We start from the raw sequence: 20,813 nt of genomic DNA, 5'->3' as shown, positions 1-20,813 counted from the left end.
GACCAGCTTCATCTGTAAGACCATGGAACGTATCATTATGGACCTCATAAATAAAGACATAGGCGACCTCCAAACCCTGGATCCTACCCAAATCAGCTGTATCAAGTGCACATTCTGCCTGGTAATTCTGGTGGATTTCTTCAAATATGTGACCAGGGCCAATGACGAGGGCAAATCTGTGCACACAGCATGCTTCAACTTGGCAGAGGCTTTTGACACAATCCCACACTTAGGCATTACTGATAAACTTATCAAACTGAATGTAAACCCCTTTATTGTAAGATGGGTTGTCAATTGGCTGACAAACCAGACACACACTATCAAAGTGGGTAACTCCACATCAGTCAGCAGACCTGTAACCAGCTGGGTGCCACAGGGGTCAGTGCTGGGCCCCCTACTGTTTGCTATATACCTATCAGAAGTTCAGGTCAAAACTAAGGAGTTGTGGCTGACCAAGTATGCAGATGACTGCAAACTGCGTGCAATTATTGAATCCCCAAATGATGTTAGTATACACCAGAAGGGTCTTAGTCACAGTCTCAAACTGAATGCAAAGAAATGCATCATCATTTTCTTCGGCACAAACAATGCCCCATCACACCATAAAATCAACAGCAATAGCCTAAGTACCCATGAAGTGGTAATGGATCTGGGATCACAAGTTGACTGTGACCTTAATTTTGACCACCATGTGTCTGCTTGGTGAGGAAGGCTTTCTACATAGCACACTTGATTAGTAAAAGCATCGTCTAAGGAGCAAAAGAGGTTATAACCCCTCTATATTCGGGACTAATCCTTCTCATAATTGAGTATAACACTCTGTTTGGTATGTACCATACAAAGCACCTGCAGCAATTGGAGAGACCTCAGAGGTTTCTAACAGAGAAGGTAAAAAGACTTCAGCATGTGCCTTACACAGACCAACTAAATTCCCTGTCACTATTCTCTGTATCATGTAGACTTCTTAGGGGGGACATGCCTGGCCTACAGAACAAGCCAAGACCCAAACCTAATGAACTTTCTGCACATCCATTATATTAAACAGGACTAGGGCTACCTATTCCCGGGAGCTAAATATGGCCTGCAACTTAAATAGGACATGCTGGAGGGACAGATTTATCTCCCATCAACTGCTGCATCTTTGGAATAGGCTACCAATTCATGTGAAACAGAGTACCTCTATTACACTGTTCAAAGGAACCTGGACGAGTGGATGGGTGGGGCACCATGAATTCTTACCGGGGATAGCACCCACAACCCTCCTGGACATGGGCAGTCAGTACTAAATGCAATCTTGGATATTGTCTAGCATTTCTATGGTATTACATTGGGATGAAATGGCTAGGCTTGAAATAACCACTGGGTCGATAACCTAGTAATTTCCTATGATCCTATGATCCAATGTTCTGCTTTGTTGTTTGCCACTATTTCTTTTTTGCTCGATGCTTCTGTTAATCACATACTGTCAGTATTGTTTTGGGTGGTATTTACATACTATCAACTTCTATAACAAATATATATTTATCAAGCAAAATGGACTATTTATGTCTACATTGTGCTGTCATAAATATATAAACATGCAGGCAGATATGTTAATATTTCTCTTTCCTTTATTATAGGACAATATTTTTTTACAATGCATATTATGTTGGAAAGAAGTGGTTTTAGGGCACATTGAAGCAATTCAAGCAAGATGGGTTGCAAAATAAGCAGGATGTTGATTAGTTAAATCTTACTAAGTAAGCTGTAAAAATTGTGAAAGGTTCAGAAGACGCTTGCCATCAAAGTCTTCATTTTCATGAATGGCTAATATCATTTGCTGTGTGTCATCTTTTCATCAACTTGATGAGCAAAATGTGACCACTAATGTTTCATTTTGCTAAAATGGTTGCAGAATAATCTCACATTTTTAGAATTCCTTTTCCATTTAAGAATTCTAACATCTATAAAATACAATTATATGCAAAAATTGCAATGCAGCATGTGTTATAACTACCAATTACTTTAATTTTTTGTAGACGTAGTATATTTGTGATATTAAATTAATTTACAGTGTTATTGAAATTCTTTGTAGCCAAGCTTATAGCTGTGACATATTTAAATCAGAACAGTGGTTTTACAATGCTAGGTTTTCATGTAAGGACCTGACTTCATCAACTGCTCTGTCCAGCATTAGTTTTCTGAAACACTAAAAGACTCTTTCTTCCAGAAGAAAATTTATTGTCTACCCTTCTTCCTTTCTTAGAGAATATGTCCTCTGGAAGAAAACCTGGAATCTACAGAACCTTCCGAATTTTTAACCTTCACCCCCACGGCTGCTTCCTCTATGTGTGATGAAAATGTTTATTCAGGATGTCTATGTATCCTGCCTTAAGAAATACTGTGAAGTTATTGAAATGATACCTTGCAAAGTAAGATTAATCCGATGCATATACAAAGCAAGTAACTATACTTTTTAAACAAACAAGACAGTTGCAAAGAATTAGAAATAGATATAACCTAAATACAATGAAATGTTAAAAAAGTACTAAAAAAGAAAGACCTTGTATTTTTACAATGTATTTGCTAATGTGTATGATAGATGGGTTTGAGGTTTGGTAAAGGAAATGTTGCTATTTCAGGATTGTACTTGTGTCATTTTATTTTTCTTTTCTCGAAATGTTATTTTTCAGCAAAGCTCTGCCTGTACAGGAAGGCAGCCTTACTCTGATAATTTGTATTAATTTTATTCCTGATAAGATATTAATATTTAACTCTAACAACATGCATATACAGATATCATGTTAGTTTATGTGTCCACACACAGACATAGACGCACAATGTATATTTACCTGGAAACCTACTGCATATTGATGACACTTCCATATGTATAATAACATTATAGCTGACATAGCACATTAATAACAGAGTATTGTGCAAATATTAACTGTACGCTGATATTGTACAGCTGTAATCTGGGCCATGGCTGAAAAAGGCCCTTGAACCAGTTCATCCACTAATCAGACTGCAATGATGACCCATATTTCATGACTCTGGAAAGTTGGAAACTGTTTTTGCACGTCCTTGTTTCCCTTTTTTTTTCTTTCCTGTTTTGATAGGTGGTATTGTTGTTTTTTCACAGTAAGTAAAAGTACTGATATTTCCTCAGCAGTAAACATAGTTAACCTGTTGAACTTGTCACTGATAAGTTTGTTTGACTTTATATTTTGAAGAGTTCTTGCTATATTTATCACATCAAGTCTGTGACCTTTTGTGATTTTCAAAGTATGTTCCTTCCTAAGGCATGCCTTCTAGCATTCAATTATGAATAAATACTTAAAAAACTGCCATCAGTTTTAAAGGACTTGATTTTTAATTGCAGAAAGGGGATTAAAAAGTAAAAAAAAAATAATAACAATTGGAATTCTGCCTTGGATCCCAGGAAATACCGTCCCATCAGTCTGACAAGCCTAATCTGCAAGGGCATGGAACGCATTATCATGGAACTTATAAACAAAGACATTGGCAACCTTCAAACACTGGACCCCACCCAGTTTGGGTTTGTGAAGGGCTGATCTTGTCTCCTGAATGTGACTGACTTCTTCAAATCAGTCTCCAGAGCTGTGGACCAGGGTAAGGCGGTCCACACAGCCTATCTGGACCTCGCCAAGGCCTTCAACACCACCCCCCACTCTGGAATCATAGATAAACTTACTAAGCTGGGCATAAATCCCTACATCACTTAATGGGTTGCCAACTGGCTTACTGACAGAACCCAGACTGTAAAAGTCACCGACTCCAAATCTAGCTCCAGACAAATGACAAGTGGAGTACCTCAGGGTTCAGTCCTGGGACCACTCTTGTTTGACATCTACTTCTCTAAAGTACAGGCCAACACTAAGGGACTCTGGCTAACAAAGTTTGCAGATGACTGCAAACTGGGAGCCATTATTGAATCCTCAAATGATGTGGATATTCTACAAAAGGGTCTTACAGAAACGGATGCCTGGTGCCAGAGCCATGGGCTCAAGCTTAATGCCAAGAAATGTATAGTTATCCCCTTTGGAAAAAAACATGTACCCATGAATTACCACATAGGTGGCAGGACACTAAACATCGAAAGTGTGATGAGAGACTTAGGGACACAGGTGGAGAGTGGTCTCAATTTTGATAAACACATCGCCACAACAGTCAGGAAATCCTTCTGTGTGGCACACCTCATCACTAAGGGCTTTTCATCCAGAAAAAAGGAGGTCATTGTCCCACTGTACTCATCCCTCATTAGACCCATTATAGAGTATAATGCCCCATTTGGTATGTACCTCACAAGACATCTGCAACAGCTGGAAAGGCCACAGAAATACCTCACTAAAAGAATCACAGGCCTAAAGCAGATGCCATATGCTTACCATCTAAAAAAAACTCCAGCTATACTCTGTGGCATATCGTCTACTCAGAGGTGATCTCTGTTTAACATACAAGGCCATGTCAAACCCTGAGCTGTTGGACATGCTCCACTTAAAGAAATCCCAATCCCTCAGAGCCACACGTTTCAGGGATCTAAACCTTATCATCACAATGAACAAAACATGCTGGACGGATAGGTTCCTGACCCAGAGACTCCCCATACTCTGGAATAGACTGCCCATACATGTCAAGCAGAGCACCTCATTGGCCCTCTTCAAAAGGAAACTTGATGATTGGATGGGAGATAGGAAATTCACCCCGGGGATCATGTCAGTCACCCTGCTAGACAGGGTCACAGAGAAGTAAATATTGTGGGAAGAAATATCCAGGGAATTGTTATGGCTAGGCTTGCATAGGCCTGAGAGCCAATAGCCTAGTACCAACCTATGAACCTATGATCTACTCATTTACTGTCTAATTCAAACAAAAGTATATCATGTCCTTTACTGTGCTTTGAAGATATATCCATCTGTGAACAGTTCATTGCAGTTTGTTAGCTGCAGAGGTCAGGGAATGACTACATCAATATTCTAGTCTGAAGTTATTTGAGATTTCAACAAAGTGAATTTCACTGCAAATAGAAAGCTTCAGAGTGATTTGCACTTTATTGCATAAAACCTTATTTCAGAATATCTTATTGCAGACTACATGAATTTAAGGAAAATTTGCACACCCTGGAGTTGACAGTACTGGCATGATTACCAATACATTTTCTTTTGTGTTGTCCTTTAAAATAGTCAATAACAGCAGACATTAATGAAACAAAATTGTATTATCTTTTGGTAGACAATGTAACTAAAATAATGATGTCAAAAACTGTAACAGCTGATAAGCAGTGCTAAATATTGGAGAAATATGTGATGCGGGATGGAATTCACAATTTGTTTAGTCTGCAGCATGTCTGTCTAGCTCAGAGGCATTCATGGTGTCTTTGATTCAAAGACAAAGCTTACATGGGTTAGATTTAAATGTTATACAATACATTCAAATCGGATAATAGTCTTTGCAAATGACTAAGTGAATACAAGTGTTGCAGTTAAGAAACAACACATATGAGTGCTACTCATGTGAAAAGAGCAAGTAAAACTAGCACAGAATGAAGAAAGGATTATTGTGTACAGCAGAAATGTTGACATTCACAGAGGGGCTGGTTCACGTGAACTGATTTCCTGTATTCCAGGCAGTGCAGGGACTTGTACCACTGAAACAAGTTCTGATACAATGTCAAGATGGTGTGTACCATTACCTAACTGACCAGAAGATTATTCATCACTTCAAAGTGGTCTATGAGTTACGGAGGACCACCTGAGATATGTACTGACCACAAAAGACACTGCAAGGAATGCACAAATGACCTTTATCCATGGAGAGTAAGTTATTTGTTGCCCTAATTATTTTGACCATAGGGACTTTATGTCATCCAAAAGAAGAAATACTGGGTATCTCCTTTTCTTCTTCTATGTCAAGGAATGTACGTATTTGTTTTTTTGTTTAGCAAGAGATTCGGAATAGATTTATCAAAAACCCCCTTTCAGTGGAGGTCTGGGGAGAAAAGCTCCAAAGGTTTAACACATAAACAACAAAAAACAAAGTCAACATGATTACTTCTGGTATGACATCATGTATGAACAGTATTCATATAACCACAGATTGCATGATATTTAAAATACTATGAAGATTTAAAGAGCACATGGTAGTTAAAACAGTGACAGCACACGTATAAGAACATCATCTCTCTCTCTCCCCCGCTCTCTCTCTCTCTCTATATATATATATATATATATATATATATATATATATATATATATATATACACACACACACACACACACACACACACACACACACACACACACACACACACACGCACAGGAAAAATGAGCGCATCTCTTATATTCAAATTTGATTCTAAGTCATAGTGTAGTTAGTTTTCAAATTATAAAAGTGAAATATCTTTTCAATTTTGAGACTAAAGTAAGGGAAATAGCTTAGATTAAGAGGGAAATCATTTAATTCAATTTCATTGAAAAAAATCAAACTTCTGAGACAGTGAGTGACATTAGTTTTAGACCATTTTTAGGGGGAGAACCCAAGTCTTCCTCATTTATAACTGCTAACTCAGTGCTTGCAAAAACTGGGAAAGGAGAAGCTCCCTACAGGGATGAAAAATAGCTTGCACAAATGAGGTCTCATAGTAGAAGTGATAAATGTTAAAATTTCTTAAGACTTCTAAACTTGGAGTGTTTGGATGAGGGAAATTTTATTCTTGCAGTTACCATTTGTCTTCCTAGTTAGCATATAATAACTGATTATTTTGTCAGATCTTCCTCTTTCACTGTTACTTTACACATTTGAAAGTTTGTTTTAGAAGCTGTTTGTCAGGCCCAGGCAATCCCAAGACTGGATGGTACTAGCACAACGCATAGATATAGCTTATCTACGGATGACTAGCTAATATTTTATCTGTACCACTCACTCCAATTCTGTAGTATATTTTACAATCGGGTTTAAACAGACTGATTTATCACGTATTTTAAGTGTCTTAGCATCACCTGATTGCCATTGTGTTACCTGGAAACTACAAAGATGAGTTTCTATTAGTCTTCCTCTACTTTAAAAATTGAAAAAAAAAAAAGAAGTAGAACATTAAATCCAATATTTAACAGAAAAAAAAATCAAAACAAATGACTGAGTTTTGTTTTTGTTTTGTCTGTTTTTTTTTTAAGATTGTAAGTTGAATGTTCTACTTTCTTCTTTGTATCTGTTTTATTTATTCTTTTTTTTTTTTTTCATTTTTGCATTTATATGATCATTCTGATGCACTTTGTTTTGTCTTCCCGCTATAGTTTAGACAAAGTACAAATTAGAAAATTAGCAAAATGTTGACATTGTTAACAAATACATCAAGGATCCTGGCATTATGTTTTCCTAGATTGTACTCATTTTTTGTTAATATTAGTCATGGGATACTCATTTGTTTATGTCTACAGATGAGAATGCAGCATATATAGAAATATGCCATGAAGAAAATTATATCTATATCTTTCACCACATGTATGACATGGGCATAGAGTTCAGACATTATTTTATCGTGAAGTTTTATTTCCTTTCAGTTTCTTTTTTTCTGAGATTTTTGCTAGCAAGTACACTATCGTTGTAGTAGTTATTTAACAACAAAAAAGAACAGTGTCTCAGTCCCACACATTAAAAGTTTATGTAAAAAATACATTAAAAATAATAAGAAGAACTGAGTGTAGCTTCTCAGAACTAAGATGTCATTACAGTGATTTTCTCTCAAAACACCTACATTTTCATTTGTTATCAAAAAAGTACTTTGGATCTCCCTATAAAAGAAGTATCTCAATGCCAAACACACACATGTGTGTGTGTTTGTGTGTGTGTGTGTGCGTGTGTGTGTGTGTGTGTGTGTGTGTGTGTGTGTGTGTGTGTGTGTGTGTGTGTATATGCACACATGCACATGTGAGTGTATATGTGTGAATATGTATGTGTATATGTGCACACATACAGATATGCATACACATACTTGAAATAGTTGACTTAAACAAAAGTTGTCTACCTTGATCTAATCAAAGCTTGTGACAAAATACCGATTCTTACATTGTAGACGAGCATATAAAGTTTGGTATAAACCCCTATGTCACCCACTGGGTAGCTATCTGGCTCACATAGAGGACACAAGAAGCCAGGATGGGGAAGTCTACCTTGACAAAAAGGCCAGTCACTAGCAGAGTCTTACAGTGATCAGTGCTGGGGCCAATCTTTTTCACATCTATTTTTCTGAGGTTCAGGCCAACATCAATATGTATATAACACTGACCCACTGGGCTTACATTATTCCTAATGTAGTATTGCTGTATAAACTCTGTGTTAGTGTAAATTTTAATGTTTTACTCCATTGTAACTGTATTGTACTCTATAATGCATGTTATTTTCTTGTATGTACTGTTGTATTATGTTGGACTTTTTCTCTCCAGGCCTCTACTGAAAATGGGCTCACATAGGCCCAGTGGACTATCCCGATAAAAAATGCAATAAATAAATAGATAAATAAATAAATAAACAAACAAATAAATAAAAATCAAAAGCTTCCGGATGCCCAATTTCACATATGATTGCAAAGTAGGGCCAGTAACAGAATCCACCACAGAAGCAAACATCCTTCAAGAAAGCTTCACAAAGTCTAATAACTGGTGCCAGTATTACAGTCTAAAACTCAGTTCATAAATACATAATAGTATCTTTTGGAAAGACAGACACCCAGGGGAAATTACTGCACTGATAATACACCTCTAAGAGTTGATCCTGTAGTCAGGGACTTGGGAACACATGTAGAAAGTTACTGGCCTCTAACCATCACGTTTCTACTGTAGTAAGGAAATAATTCTATGTTGCACAACTTATAATCAAGGGTATGGCATCTAGGCCCAAGGATGTCATTATTTCATTGCCCTCTGGACCCATTAGGCCTATCACTGAGTGCAATGTCCCCTTTAATATGTTCCTGACATAAAAAAAAATTTGTGCAGAAGGGCAAGCCCCCTGTACTTCCGACACCTGGCTAATTATATATACCAACTCTAGGCTCACACAGTAGTAGGGAAAGAACAAATTCCTTGATCCCCTCTGCCCCTTGGTCTCTCATAAAAAAAAAAAATCAGCTGTACCAGCTTTTTCAACATTTGACTAAATAAACAGTCATTAAAGTGGGGGTAACACACACATATATATATATATATATATATATATATATATATATATATATACATATATATATATGTGTATATAGACTCTTGGTTATTTGGATATATTAATTAATGTTACCACAAATGAGCATGGTTATTTGCTGGTGATAAGTGGGTTGAGGACCCAGCCTTTTCTGACCCATGCCAAGGACCAATGATAATGCTGGGAGGAGTCTATATATCCCTATTCCCAAGTGAATCCTCACCATAAAGCCCAGCAGCCCTGGGTCAATAAGTTATTGAATGGCTAGTATCCATTTCCCCATCTTTGGATAGCTATGCTGAACATAAAACCACCCAAACACATGAAGTAAGGATTGTTACACTCAATATAGGTTCAATGAGAGTATGCAGCTTGGAAGTGGATAACATGATGGTAAGGAGAAGACCAGACATCCTGTATATCCTGAACAATATGGGAGGGTAGTGTAGCAAAACCACTTGGCTTGGGATCCGAAGTCTACTCCTCAGAGGGAGCATAGACTAGAAAGGGTAAGTAAATTGTGGTGAGGGACTGGCTTCAGAAGGCAGTGAGGGATGCTATCACAATTAGGGAAAGATATGTGGTAATCAGACTCCATTATAAAGATAGGACAATATTCATATCTCAGTCTATGCCTCACAGCAACTTTGTGATAGCAATGAAAAGAGTTCATTTAAGGAGCAGATGTAGGACCTGCTAAGTAAAGCAGGATGATATGAGTTGGTGTTGATAATGCTGAACCTAATTGCACATGCCAGAACAAATAGAGCAGGGTATGATGTCTGCATGGGTCCACATGGGTTGTGTACAGAAATAAAGAGGTAGAGAACATTCTATACATTTGTCTGACTAATGTATTTTAGCTATGTAGCCCAAGGTTTGCAGTGTGACAGACCAGTATACAGTAATAAAGTGTTTTATCACAAATATTACTTGGCATCTGTGTTTTCCATTAAGAGATTGTGTACTGGCTTCTGCGGTTCTTGTTTTGATTTTTGTGGTTTGGCCGTGCACCTGGAGCCATACTTGCATGAGTTAGTTTATTTGGAGACAAGAAGAGAGACAGTCACAAGATCACACACAAGAGTGGCCAATGTGGAACTCTGGTAGACTTCCCTCTAGTAAGGAAGGTTTGGAATCCTACTGTATTGTCCTTAGTCCTTAGTCAACCTTAGAATACAATCAGTAAAACACCTGGCCCATAGCATAAACCACTGGTTGTTGCAGTCAGTTTCAAGCAGTGGACAGAGAGGGCTCTAAGGTCAATAGAAACTATGCTGAATATCTTGAAGTTGACTGGAGAGAAAGCACATTATAATATTGAGAGTTCTGGCACCTTAAGAAAAAAAGAGGAAATAAGTGGAGATGAAGAAGAATGCTAGTGCCTCCAAACAACTCTGATGATGTGAGGTATTGCTAGCTATGCCAAGAGATGTAGGGCAGTGGATGTGTAACATATGCCAGTATAGCTATCTGGAGTTTTGTAAAGAATTATATGTCATTTATATATCAAACTGATTTGTACAAGTGCTTGTGATGAAAATGTATTTGTAAAGCTGTTTGTGTTAAAAATGTACCAACAATGGGTTCTTCTGGACAGACATGAAATACACCTCTATCTCAGACTGCATTATTACTGTTGAAATGAATATATTGTAACAGAGAATACTGGAGGAAAACAGGTTAACCTCAGTCCAGTTAACTCTGAAAAATAGTCTGAAATTACATTACTTGATTTATGCCATAAAGATTGAATCTTACAGTTCTGATGGCAGCCAGAGATGAAATGTCTTTGAAAACCAGGACTTTGGAATTCTACTATATTGTCCTTACTGATGTCATAATTGCTACCCTGGAAGGGTGGAAGGTTTGAAATGGTTTTATAGCTTCCAGATACTATAACACCTCAGCAAAGCTCTGTCTGTGTGTATGATGACACATATGTGATAAATTCTGGGTTCAATTTCTAGCAAAGGGAGTAGTGTGGGAACCAGGTTCAGATGACCAGATGTACGTGATGTCATTTTGTAATCCAGCACCAAAATGATGTTTTAATATTAGATGAGACATAATTTTCAAAGCAGTCTGTTTTTGAAACCTGACCAAGAAGGAAGACCGCTCACCCGCCTCACCTTGCCTTGCTTTAGCAAGTAAACAGGGAATAATAATTGTTTAGATCAGTCACGGAAATATAGTGAGATTAGTTAAGTGCTGTTTTTCTGTATCTGTGTGAATCTATCCATCTATGTTATTTTTAATGTTTCCTGTGACTGAAACTCGGGTTCTTATTGTAAATAGATATTTAATATTTTCATGTTCTTTTATTATTTATTATTAAATATATTTAAATGTTTCATTGTGGCTTGTCTTTTAGACAATATTTTAACCTTTGAGAGTACTTATATTTATTTGTTGACATTGTGTCCACTCATAAAGCCTTGCTGCATTGGTCAAACACTATCATATGTATTAGTATTAATTCTACTCAGTATAACTGGATACCATTGTAAGAACCTTTGATTGGTTGGCTTTCGAGTGTTCTGGTGGCAGTAACTACCTTATAATCTGAGAAGAAGGAGGGATATCTGGTAAATCTGTGCTAGCCTTTCCCAGGTGCGTGTGTGTGAAAATCAAATCTCAAACAGTGTGCATATGTCAGTTATTTGGAGTAGAAACACAGAACACTGGTTTCACAAAGAGGGTGGTGGAGGATTTGGCTGGGAACACTCGGCTGAGGACTCACACTACAGCTGTGCTAGTGGGGAGTCTTACTGGGGGCCTGGAGAGAGAGAGGGAAACTCAGCCCCTGGACTGAGGGTGTTCCCTGTGTGCTCTTAAGGAAAATTGTGCTTGATGCAGGGAGTTGCATCTGAAAATACTGTATGTATCTATTTTTGTTCCAAGTGAACATCCATCTTCAGTGTCTGTGGTAAGGATTAAGGTTTCTCGATTACTGGTTCAGAACAGGGACTTCACAACAACATGTTAAGGAATATAGACCAGGTATGCTGCCAAGCCAGGTATGGAAATAAGGTAGATAAGGAAATCTGGTGGAAGAATGCAAAGTCCAAGAAATGATCAAAAGAAAGAAGGCGCAAAGGAATAACTGGGATAGAAAAGATGGATCAGGCTAAGAAGGAATACTGAGTTTGCTAACAAAGATGCTTAGAGAGCACTTACAATCATAAAGAACAAGACATCAGAAGCACTCTACCAGACTCTGAAAAGTGACTCAGCAGATGGGATAAAACTCTGTCAAGTTGCAAGACAAAGACGAAAGATAAAGATGTCAGTCATCAGGCACCATTCATAAGAGATGCCAGCAACCATCTGGTTACCAGTCCATAAGACATCAAAGACAGATAGAAGGAGTACCTGAATAAAGGAAACCCCAAAGCAGCTGTACTGCCTTAGACACAACCTACTAAGAATAAGAAGAGGAACCCACCCATGAAGAAGTAAGTAAAGCACTAAGCAAAACAATATCAGGGAAAGCAGTAAGCTCAGATGAGGTCACAGCAGATATGATGAAGACATTGGTTGAGTTAGGGGAAAAATGACTTCAGAGGGTACTCATAGAGTATGGAGTAAAAGGCATATCTCAGATGACCAGAGACAAAGCATTGTAGTGTACAAGAACAAAGGGGACATTCACAACTATAGGCAGTGTAGACCTATCATGGGTTCACAGGATCATAGAAGTTTACTAGGCTATCGACCCAGAGGTCATTTCAAGCCTAGCCATTTCATCCCAATGTAATACCATAGATATGCTAGTCAATACCCAGGATCAAACTCCTGTTACACTGCATGAAAGATTTGGAGAAGGTGATTGATAAATGAATACACAGAGTAGTAGTAAGTAAAATGGGAGATCAGCAGTTTGGATTCAGAGTAGGTTGCAGCACAACCAGCCCAAGGTTTGCAGTGTGACAGACATATGTATCAAAGATAGAGATGAGGAAAGAGTCTGACTTTTGAAGAAAGCATATGACAAGGTCATTTATATCAGAGTATAGGCAAAGAGAAAGCAATGGGGGGGTCCTAAATGAAAGATCAGCACTGGTAGAATTTTTAATAGAATGTAGAATAGAAGCTGCCATTAAAAAGGAATAATTAGTAGACCATATACAATATTGCATGATAACTATAAGAATCAATCAGAGAAGGTTAGAAAGGATTGGGAAGAGAGTTTGAACAAGCATATCATAAAGAAACAATGGGAGGATATATGTATATCTCTCAAGTATGCAACAAAATCTAGAAGATTTAGGATTTTTGCTAGGAAATGTTTAGATATTGGTATACCCCAAGTAGACTCCAGAGGATTTTTCCTCGGGTAAATAGCAAATGTTGGAGGTATAATGGAGAAGAAAGAGGTACTTGGGAACATATTTTCTGGGAGTGCTGTAGGAAGGCAGACTTTAAGGATTCCATATGGGATCCTCTGTCAGAAATGCTGGCTGGATGGATTGGTGTGACAAGGGAGATGATTTTTCTGAGCTATGATACAGAATTGGAATTTCCTAGACATGGTAAAGCCTTGCTGTCTCTAATTATGGTGGCTGCCAAAAAAGCAATTACTAGAAAATGGAAATCAAAATCTAAACCAACTATATTAGAAATACTGAATATAGTAATGGAGAAAAAACAACTAGAAATGAGATCTTTAGAAAAGGGTAGGAGCAAACTACACAGGAAAAAAATGGGAATTGAAACAATACATGCAGGAGAGGAATGAGGTTTAAATGAAGGCAGGACTTAAATGAACTATGTAATGTTTGACTGAAAATGATTGTGTAGATTATACGTGATGTATAATGTTCACAACTGGGAGTGTGTCAGTATGGTTTGTGATGTAAAATACTTGCAGCTAGGATTGTGTTGGAGTGTTTTGTTTTCATTTAGATAAATGTATGATTTCTTATGACGTAAGTGATGGTTTAATAAAGATCTTTCTTTTTTTTTTAATAAAAAGGGGCAGGAATTGAACAATTTATGTAATGTTGCTTAGGTTATATGATCTTCTTCTTCTTTCAGCTTTTCCTGGTTAGGGGTCACCACAGCAGATCATCTGTCTGCTCATGATTGGCAGTGGAGTTTTACAGTGTTGAGTTGCCAGCCTGGTGCCCAGCCTTCCACAGAAGGCACACGCATGCACACACTCACAACTAGGACCAATTTAGAGTGTTCAATCCACCTACTGCATGTCTTGGGAATGTGGGAGGAAACCAGAGCACCCGGAGGAAACCCACGCGACCACAGGGAGGACATGCAGACTCCGCACAGAAGGCACCCCGGCCGAGAATTGAACTGGAGAACCTCTTGCTGTGAGGTGGCAATGCTAACCACTGCACCACCTTGGCCGCCCCACTTAGGTTATATGATATATAGCAATATATGTGAAATATAATATTTGTTAATGTTAATTTGTTAATACAGTTTGATAACTTTTGTATGAATGTAAATTTGCCTATGTCACAAGTGCTAATTCAATAAAGGTGTTTATAAATTTATTTATTTATTTATTTGACATTTGTTTACTGGGGTGGTCTGACTAAATCTACAGAACCTGTTTTCAGCAGAGGCCCAGTGAGAAAAGCTCCACATACAGTACAATACAAATACAGTATTATCCAATACAATACAGTGTAATCCAATACAATAAAGATTACATTAGACATACTATACAAAAATAAGTTGAAAGAACAAACTGCTACAAGATGTTATAATATATTACTACACATCTAAACAGTTCCATACAGTTAAAACATTACAGACGATAATAGTCAATCTCATCATATATGATGTAGAAATAGCAGCCAGAAAGTTATATAGTGAGAGAGAGAGTTAAGAAGGATAGAAGCAATAAAGCCTGAGCAGTAGCGTAAGGATATGGTACAGAAGCAGAGAAGGCATTAGAAGAGCTTTAGGATCTTGCAGTCTGTGAGGGATTGAAATGTGAGAGAAGAGGAAGACCTGAGCATTAGGCAGGCTTTATGCAAGAGGAGAGCCATGTATTTTTGAGATGATTTTTTAAAGAGGCTTTGAAATGGGTTAGGCCAGGAATAAACCTGGTAGCTAGAGATAGTGAATTCCAATGTATATAGAGAGAATATGAATACAGAGAGTGACCGGGTTTTCTTGTGGGTTTTGAGAAAGCTAAGATATTTTTATCTTCTGATTGTAGGGATTGATTTGGTGTGTAAGGTGTGACTAGATTGGCTAGTGCAGGGAAGGCAGTAGGCTTGAAAATAAGGTTGTGCAATGTGGATAGCTGAATAAAGGCTAGTTGGTTTGGTACTTCAAGCCAGTTTAATTCTACGAGTGGTTTACAGTGGTGTGTGTGATATTTAGAGTTTATGGCAAACTTTGCAACTTTGTTGTAGCACTGTTCCAACTTGCTTAGGGTAGAATTTTGTAAGTTAGTTAAGATAGGGGCACCATAAAGAAGAGAGGGAAGTAAAAATGTTTTTGCAAGGGTAGTTTTGGTTGCTGCAGTAAAAAAAATTTGTTTCTATATGAGTCCCAGTTTTTTGACAAGTTTTCTTTATATTTTGCTGTATATGGGGGTCAAATGAAATTTTATTGTCAGCGATAACACCTAGAAGTTTGGTTTCCTGCACTATTTCTATGGCAGTGTTATCAAATGCAAGGATGTTGAAATGGTCAGTGACATGGGAGGTGTTTTTGGGATGAAAGAGTACTAGTTTTGTCTTCTTTGGATTAAGAAAGAGTTGGGCATTTCTTTGCCAGGATTCAACCGCTGTAAAGGACTGTTGAGTTTTTGAGAGTAGTTCTAGTAGTGATTGAGCAGTGCAGATTATGGTGGAATTATCAGAATATTGAATGAGGGTCCCAGGGTGAGAGGCAGTGTGAAGGTGGTTTGTCATAATGTTGAAGAGTAGGGGTCCTAGGATGGAGCCTTGGGGAACTTCAGTAGGGTTGTGGAGAAAGGGTGAGAGTTTGTTGGACCATTTCACTGCTTGTTTATGATCCTTGAGGTAGCTCTGAAACCATTTTACTGTGTTATGTGAGAAGCCTATGTTAGACCATGTGTTCAAAAGTAAGGGTGAGACACTGTGTCAAAGGCCTTAGAGAGATCAAGGAATACTGAAGCTGTATAGCATCCTGCATTACTTTTCAGCTTCTTTGGCATTCTTCTGCCATATACTACACCTGATACTCTATGCCAGTTGGCTGCGGAAATTGGATGGATCAAAAGAGTTGCCTCCTTTGTGGACAGGGGTGATGTGAGATTGTTTCCACATGGTAGGTACTTCTGATTCGGATAAAGACCTATTTGTAAGGATACTGATTGGGTAGGCAACTGAGTTAGCAGCCAGTTTGAGATAGTATGGGGGGAGATTGTCAGTTGAAGTAGAGCAGGGTTTTAGTTTTTGTAGCAGTTTCTTAATGGTGTCAGTGGGTATGGGCTGAAATGAGAATGAGGTTTGTATGACATGTTGTTGAGTAGGGGGGTTAGTAATGACAGGGTTAGAAGTAGTTAATGGCCTGGGGTCAGTGTCTGAATAGGTTGAAGGGTGGGGTGGAGTCCAGCATTAGGGGTGTTAGTTAGTCGGTCTGAAATTGATTTTATGAAGTGCTTGTTAAAGCTTTCAGCTATTTGTGATAGAGGGCTATCAAGTGATAGGGTGCGCTCTCCATTTCTTCCAGAGTTAAGTAGAAAAGATATGGAGTGATAAAATTTACTGGGGTTGATTTTATGCTGGAGTTGAAGTTGGGAATAATATGACTTCTTATCTCTGTTGATTAGTTGTGTCACTTTGTTATGTAGTGTTTTGAAATGAATACGATTTTGTTCATTTTTGCTTTGTTTCCAGGTTGACCAGGCTAGGTCCCTTTGCTTCATCAGGTGTTTAAATTCCTTAGAGAGCCATGGTGCTTCATCAGATGTTTACATTCCTTAGAGAGCCATGGTGCTGAGTTCTTTTTGATTCTTTTCATACGAATGGGAGCTCGTGTATTAAGTATGTGAAGGAAGGTGTTATTAAAGTATAGTACAGCATCATTAAGGGGTAGTTTGGGAGCTGGTGTATTAAGTATGCGAAGGAAGGAGTTATTAAAGAATAGTACAGCATCTTTAAGGGGTAGTTTGGGAGCTGGTGTCTTAAGTATGTGAAGGAAGGAGTTATTAAAGAATAGTACAGCATCTTTAAGGGGTAGTTGTTTAAGGGGTGTCCAGTCTATTTCCTGTAGGAGATTTGTTGAATTTATGATGACAAAAATTAGTTGAGTTCCTAACTGATTTTATAGTGTGTACTCTTAGTTGTTGGGAGTTTGTTCTAAGGGAGTAAGCTGGTTGATGATCACTCAGAGAGCTAGGCAGTGTACCACAAGAGGGGTAATTAGCAGGGTGGGATACTAGAATCCAGTCTAAGGTGGAATGGCAGGCAATATCTTTGCTGTATCTTGGAGTATTGATAAGCTGAGAAAAAACATACAGATTTATACTATTTGTGGGGGAGTTAGAAGCTATGGTTTGCCAATCTATGTTTACTTCTTCTAAGATTATTGTTTCAAAGTTTATTGTTTGGGACGTCTATATTAAAATGTTTTCCAAAACTGGTATATTGTTTCCTGGTGGGATATATATTACTGTTATGCAAATTCTTTTTGATATATTGAGGTTCAAAAAGGAGATTAGTACCTCAGCATTGGAAAAGATGGGTATATTACTTGTATAGGGTGTGATGTTGAGTGTAGAGGGATATAGAAGTGTTATCCCTCTGCCTTTGTTTTAGATCTATCTCTTCTGGTTATTGCAAAGTTTGGCGGTATTATTTCTGAGTCTTTTACATTGGGATGTAGCCATGTTTTAGTAAGGGCTAGTATGTCATGTTTATTTTGATCAATCCAGGCATGCAGTGGGGCTATTTTATTACATATACTCCTAAAGTTAAGTGTAAGTATGTTTAAATCTTTGGGGTTACTCTTGTGGTTAGGATTAGAGGGTGGACCAGGGTTAGGATGTATGTCTCCACATTTGAGTAGATAGGTAATGAGGAATGCATACCATGAGAAGTGTTTTTTATTCCTAGGTGAGAGTACTGGTGTCAAGTGTGGATTCATAGGAGGTGAGGAGGCCAGCTTGTGACTTGAATAGAATGGGAGGGTATAGGGGAAAAGCTGGGAGGAGATATGTGAGAAGCTGTGTTGTTTATTGGAGAGAATGTTAGAAGAGGTTGTTGATGTGTATTGGTGTGTGGGGGTATGCACAGATATAGCTGTAGTGAGGTTGTGAATTAAGAGTAAAGAGACTAGGCAAATTAGGAGGAGCATGTCAACTGTGATAGTGGGTTTAAAAATAGTAAAAGTGGAATTTGTGTGTTTGAATGTAGTATCAGGTATAAAGACTGTTATCACATGATATATGTGCAGCTGAAGGTAAGGTTGGAATAAAAAAAAAAAAAAAAAAAAAAAAAATCTGATCTTGTTCGGCATATATATTTCCGAGGTACAGGCAAACATAGGAGGACTGTGGCTGACAAAGTTCGCAGATGACTGCAAACTGGGCGCCATAATTGATACTCCAGCGGACACAAATATCCTTCAGAGAGGCCTCATAGAAATGGATAATTGGTGCCAGAACCATGGCCTTAAGCTGAACGCCAAAAAATGTATAGTCATACCCTTTGGGAAAAACAAGGTACCGACAAATTACCACATAGGTGGTAATCCATTAAGTACGGAAGAGGTAATCAGGGACCTAGGGACCCAGGTTGACAGAAACCTCTCATTTGACACTCACATTGCCAAAGCAGTTAGGAAGACCTTCTATATTACCCACCTTATCATGAAGGGTTTCACATCTAGATCAAGAGAGGTCATTGTGCCCCTGTACTCTTCTCTTATCAGGCCAATGATTGAGTACAATGCCCCATTTGGGATGTATCTCACCCGACACCTGCAGCAGTTGGAAAGACCCCAAAAGTTCCTCACCAAGAGGATAAATGGTCTTAAACATATGTCATATGCTGCCCGACTGAAAAAACTCCAGCTCTATTCAGTCGCATACCGCCTACTCAGAGGTGATCTGTGCCTGACGTACAAGGCCATGTCCAATCTGGAATTAATGGACATGCTCCACCTCAGAAAATCCAAATCCATCAGAGCCATGAGAACAAGAGACTTAAACCTCAACACAGAAATAAATAGGACGTGCTGGAGGGACAGATTCATAACCCAGAGGCTCCCTACACTCTGGAACAGAATCCCAGACCATGTTAGGCAGAGCCCCTCACTGACTCTATTCAAGAGAAGTCTCGACAAGTGGATGGGAGATCATAGGTTTACCCCGGGGGTCATCTCTGTGTCACTACTAGACAGAGGCACAGTAAACTAAACCGTAAAAGGGCGTAGTATTCTCATCCTAAGGGGTGGTGAAAGCCACACACACTCTGGCTAGGCTTATAAATGCCATAGGGCAGATAGCCTAGTACGAACCTATGAACCTATGAACCTATCTGCAATAAAATAGCTGAAGTTCAAGCCTGGAAAACATAATATACTCCTGATGTCCTTGCTGGTACAGAAACATGGCTTAAACCCAATATAAGAAATTCTTAAATATTACCTACAGCTACAACATAATTAGGGCAGATGGAAGTCATAACAAAGTGAGTGGTACTGCATTGTTTTACCCCAACCATCTCAATTTTACTTCTTATCCCAAAATTGGGTAATGCTGAACTACTTAACACCCTCTTAAAAGTCAACAATACAAAATGTCATGCATAGCAGTAATTTATATTCCCACAGGGCAAAATATCCCTGTACATGAGGATACCCTATCTTGGAAATTTACTACAATTTCCAATTAAATCATCATCTAAGTGATGTTAATATAAACTGGCATAACCTAACATCAGATTTATCAAGCAATAGCATAAATCTCTTTGGATTCTCGCAGCTCATTACAACCTCAACTAGATATGACACAAATTGCACCAATGGCTCCTTATTAGATTGGATCCTGGTCTCAACCCAACTAAATTTACCCTACCTGGCACCCTTCCCAATAATGTAAGTGTCCATCTACCAGTATGTACTCAGAAATACTTCCCACATTTCCAGAGAAAATCTCTATAAAACAACTCACATTCTAATGAAATTTAATCAACATTCCTTTCTCAATATTTTACAGACTATCAACTGGTCTATCCTACAGCCCCTACCTCTATACAAAGTTGTAAGCCATTTCAGTTCAGCATTTTTAACATTCTAAATAGCTTAACTCCCCTTCACCAAAAAGAATAAAAGTTAACCATTCCACATGGTTAACAAAGCCAGCTAAAGAACTAATGTCACATAGGAGTAAGGCTTGGATAAAATGGTTAAATAACAAAACCATCTCAAATCTGCAAAACGTTAGGGACCTCTGCAATCAAGTTAAAAAAGTTACTACAGATAAAAAATAATTCTATATCAAACTCCAAGATGCCAACAAAAACAACCCTAAATAATTATGGTCAACCATATTCAACCTAGGAAATAGGAACAACCCAAACCCACATCCTGATGAAAAACCTCAACAGATGACCACTATTTTGAATACATATTTCATTGACAGCATAGCCAGCCTAACCCAAACTAACTCC

The 20,813-nt window shown here is 38.1% G+C and overlaps 1 long non-coding RNA gene across 1 annotated transcript in view; it reads left to right on the top strand.

Moving 5' to 3' along the window:
• Window positions 1-2,623, top strand: part of LOC122794345 — a 587,167-nt gene extending 584,544 nt beyond the window's left edge. The window contains exon 2 of the long non-coding RNA XR_006363634.1: window positions 2,246-2,623. This is a non-coding gene — a long non-coding RNA (uncharacterized LOC122794345). The remainder of the gene's footprint in view (window positions 1-2,245) is intronic.
• The last annotated feature ends 18,190 nt before the right edge of the window (window positions 2,624-20,813 follow it).

This window comes from Protopterus annectens, chromosome 2.part1, assembly GCF_019279795.1.
Source record: "Protopterus annectens isolate FY-2018-M chromosome 2.part1, PAN1.0, whole genome shotgun sequence".
NCBI classification, from domain to species: Eukaryota; Metazoa; Chordata; order Ceratodontiformes; family Protopteridae; genus Protopterus; species Protopterus annectens.
This window is presented reverse-complemented; position numbering and strand designations above follow the sequence as displayed.